Genomic DNA, 5,000 nt, shown 5'->3' with positions numbered 1-5,000 from the left:
CTAAGCGGGGTTGTATGCCGGTACGACACATCGACTGGTACATTGCACGCACTAACGATCGCTCTGCACTGCATGGAACTCATTCGTAACCACCGTGACGGGAGACTTTGCTAGTACGCACGATACTCTGCGCATGTGTACATGTTTTACAACCCAGCCAACTTGAGCACCTAGGGGAAGTTGTGATGCCATCTGAACACCCACCGACTGATGCATTGAACGGCTAAAGTTGACCTTCAATCCGAACTGGCACTCTGCGGCGTGGAGGCAGTTGCGCGACCACTCCTATCCCAAACCAACAAAGCAAGGTGTATCCTACGTGCTCGGTACAAGCACACCACGACGGGACACATTGAACGGTTCAGCGATCTCTCTGCACTAGTGGAAGAACTCCAACGTGATACGGGAGACTTTGCTACAGCGGCTTCTCTGCACTTCTGGGCTACCACCTTGTGACGGGAGACATTGCTAGCGGTCACTCTGCACTAGTGATGGTACACCACCGTGATACGGGAGACATTGCTAACGGCCACTCTGCACAGGTGCCAATACCACCTTGTGACGGGAAACATTGCTAGGAACCGATCGGCATCTCTGCGCGATTACTTGACGCACACCCAACTAAGTCAACTGTTGGACTTTTTCGTAATCACGGCGGGACACATTGAACGAGCTCTAACGGATCTCTGCACGCATGGAACATGGTGGCGGGAATCATTGCTAGAACCGAACGGCGCCTCTGCGCGATGTACAAACAAGCTCAACAGGAACCTCGTATCGGCTGCCGAGCCGGAGCTCGAACAACTTGGACTTTCACCTCTAATTTATATCAACTCACCACTCCCCGAGGGATCCGCAGAATTGCTTCTGGGTCCCGTATCGTTATTTGCGATTCGTGTTTGCATTACACTACATTGAACTATTCCAACTTGTTTATCCGCATGGCGAACATTTGCTGCATTGAACATTAAAGTTCCACTTCGCTCTCCCCTACGTGGGTCTGAGCTTCACTCTCAGGGAAAAAATATGCCACATTGGTTAGGGAAACCCGGTTTCATCACGCTATGTGCCCTGCACCACCAGCTTAGCGTGAATGCTTCGAGTTTCCCTAAGAAGTTCGATTGGTCTTGCAGAGTTTAAAGACAACGAAGCTTAGTTTCAAGCAATGATTTAATATACGCGTATTAAAAACCCTTAACTGTTACAACTTTTATGCTTGAAACCATCGCAACGAAGTCTTTGGGTCCGTAGACCCGTGATGTACTGCTCCAGGAAACGTTTTGAAAGAGTGGAAACTCAAAATCATAGGTTAAGATCATCGGCAGAACCCACCAGACACCACTTTTGCTTCATAAGTTCGGCCTATAGTCATATGACGATTTTCATCGGGGAGGGGACGTATGACCCAAACGGGGGCTTATATGACCCACGGACACTGCAAACCATGCTCCTACGACTAAATAGAGGTTAAAACTACGATTTGGTGAAATCTTCATTTTTGACCTCGGAGCAAGGTACCTTCCCTATAGTAGGCAATGAGTAAATGATCATAATCCCAGGAGGGCAAAAAATGGGAACCCGAGAGGAAAGCGCTGTTGGCGCGCCTAAGCTAGTGGCCCGTAGAGTAAAAAGGGTACCCCCAACAAAGTTGTCGTTTCACGTTCTGGTTTCACTTTTCATCATCTAGGGTGCGTTCCTGACACGTTTTGAGGGGTTTTAGTAAAAAAAAATTTTTCGACTACTCGAGCTCTCTGGCCCGTTCGGTGCACATTTTTGAAAAAAGCTAGGGAGCTGCCCCTAGGTTCGGGGTGTCACAAAATGTTGAAAAGTGGTCGAAAAACCACTATCCAGAATCGGATGTAGAATCGTTAGACGAACTTAAAATTGTTCTACGACACCCATCTGCGACGTTTAGTATTCGAGATATGGCCCGTCCTAGGTCTGACCGAGCAATTTTTGTTCCGCGCACTTTGTGCACCGTACACTTTGATGTTTGTATGAAAAAGTACCCTACCTAGGGACGCGTAGAGCAAATTTGTACCCCCGGGCATGTTGTCGATTGACGTTCTGGTTGCACTTTTCATCATCTAGGGTGCGTTCCTGACACGTTTTGAGGGGTTTTAGCAAAAAAAAAATTTTCGACTACTCGAGCTCTCTGGCCCGTTCGGTGCACATTTTTGAAAAAAGCTAGGGAGCTGCCCCTAGGTTCGGGGTGTCACAAAATGTTGAAAAGTGGTCGAAAAACCACTATCCAGAATCGGATGTAGAATCGTTAGACGAACTTAAAATTGTTCTACGACACCCATCTGCGACGTTTAGTATTCGAGATATGGCCCGTCCTAGGTCTGACCGAGCAATTTTTGTTCCGCGCACTGTGTGCACCGTACACTTTGATGTTTGTATGAAAAAGTACCCTACCTAGGGACGCGTAGAGCAAATTTGTACCCCCGGGAATGTTGTCGATTGACATTCTGGTTGCACTTTTCATCATCTAGGGTGCGTTCCTGACACGTTTTTAGGGGTTTTAGCAAAAAAAAATTTTTCGACTACTCGAGCTCTCTGGCCCGTTCGGTGCACATTTTTGAAAAAAGCTAGGGAGCTGCCCCTAGGTTCGGGGTGTCACAAAATGTTGAAAAGTGGTCGAAAAACCACTATCCAGAATCGGATGTAGAATCGTTAGACGAACTTAAAATTGTTCTACGACACCCATCTGCGACGTTTAGTATTCGAGATATGGCCCGTCCTAGGTCTGACCGAGCAATTTTTGTTCCGCGCACTTTGTGCACCGTACACTTTGATGTTTGTATGAAAAAGTACCCTACCTAGGGACGCGTAGAGCAAATTTGTACCCCCGGGCATGTTGTCGATTGACGTTCTGGTTGCACTTTTCATCATCTAGGGTGCGTTCCTGACACGTTTTGAGGGGTTTTAGCAAAAAAAAAATTTTCGCCTACTCGAGCTCTCTGGCCCGTTCGGTGCACATTTTTGAAAAAAGCTAAGGAGCTGCCCCTAGGTTCGGGGTGTCACAAAATGTTGAAAAGTGGTCGAAAAACCACTATCCAGAATCGGATGTAGAATCGTTAGACGAACTTAAAATTGTTCTACGACACCCATCTGCGACGTTTAGTATTCGAGATATAGCACTTTGTAGGTCTGACCGAGCAATTTTTGTTCCGCGCACTTTGTGCACCGTACACTTTGATGTTTGTATGAAAAAGTACCCTACCTAGGGACGCGTAGAGCAAATTTGTACCCCCGGGCATGTTGTCGATTGACGTTCTGGTTGCACTTTTCATCATCTAGGGTGCGTTCCTGACACGTTTTGAGGGGTTTTAGCAAAAAAAAATTTTTCGACTACTCGAGCTCTCTGGCCCGTTCGGTGCACATTTTTGAAAAAAGCTAGGGAGCTGCCCCTAGGGTCGGGGTGTCACAAAATGTTGAAAAGTGGTCGAAAAACCACTATCCAGAATCGGATGTAGAATCGTTAGACGAACTTAAAATTGTTCTACGACACCCATCTGCGACGTTTAGTATTCGAGATATAGCACTTTGTAGGTCTGACCGAGCAATTTTTGTTCCGCGCACTTTGTGCACCGTACACTTTGATGTTTGTATGAAAAAGTACCCTACCTAGGGACGCGTAGAGCAAATTTGTACCCCTGGGCATGTTGTCGATTGACGTTCTGGTTGCACTTTTCATCATCTAGGGTGCGTTCCTGACACGTTTTGAGGGGTTTTAGCAAAAAAAAATTTTTCGACTACTCGAGCTCTCTGGCCCGTTCGGTGCACATTTTTGAAAAAAGCTAGGGAGCTGCCCCTAGGTTCGGGGTGTCACAAAATGTTGAAAAGTGGTCGAAAAACCACTATCCAGAATCGGATGTAGAATCGTTAGACGAACTTAAAATTGTTCTACGACACCCATCTGCGACGTTTAGTATTCGAGATATAGCACTTTGTAGGTCTGACCGAGCAATTTTTGTTCCGCGCACTTTGTGCACCGTACACTTTGATGTTTGTATGAAAAAGTACCCTACCTAGGGACGCGTAGAGCAAATTTGTACCCCCGGGCATGTTGTCGATTGACGTTCTGGTTGCACTTTTCATCATCTAGGGTGCGTTCCTGACACGTTTTGAGGGGTTTTAGCAAAAAAAAATTTTTCGACTACTCGAGCTCTCTGGCCCGTTCGGTGCACATTTTTGAAAAAAGCTAGGGAGCTGCCCCTAGGTTCGGGGTGTCACAAAATGTTGAAAAGTGGTCGAAAAACCACTATCCAGAATCGGATGTAGAATCGTTAGACGAACTTAAAATTGTTCTACGACACCCATCTGCGACGTTTAGTATTCGAGATATAGCACTTTGTAGGTCTGACCGAGCAATTTTTGTTCCGCGCACTTTGTGCACCGTACACTTTGATGTTTGTATGAAAAAGTACCCTACCTAGGGACGCGTAGAGCAAATTTGTACCCCCGGGCATGTTGTCGATTGACGTTCTGGTTGCACTTTTCATCATCTAGGGTGCGTTCCTGACACGTTTTGAGGGGTTTTAGCAAAAAAAAATTTTTCGACTACTCGAGCTCTCTGGCCCGTTCGGTGCACATTTTTGAAAAAAGCTAGGGAGCTGCCCCTAGGTTCGGGGTGTCACAAAATGTTGAAAAGTGGTCGAAAAACCACTATCCAGAATCGGATGTAGAATCGTTAGACGAACTTAAAATTGTTCTACGACACCCATCTGCGACGTTTAGTATTCGAGATATAGCACTTTGTAGGTCTGACCGAGCAATTTTGTACTAAAATGTATGGTGAACATGTAATTCATTAAATAACATTGACTTGCATCGTGCCCTACTTCATCGGCACAGCTGTTATTGACTATCATTAGTGGAAATGGATTGAGTTTGACCATTTTAAGCCCATTTCCTATGCCGTGCACCAACATTGTGTACCGATCAGGGAAAGTACGCTACGTACGCGTTCATGGATGTCGATGTTGGTACAAGTT

The sequence above is a fragment of the Anopheles coluzzii genome (genome assembly GCF_943734685.1).
Source record: "Anopheles coluzzii chromosome X unlocalized genomic scaffold, AcolN3 X_unloc_40, whole genome shotgun sequence".
In the NCBI taxonomy this organism is placed as follows: Eukaryota; Metazoa; Arthropoda; class Insecta; order Diptera; family Culicidae; genus Anopheles; species Anopheles coluzzii.
This window is presented reverse-complemented; position numbering follows the sequence as displayed.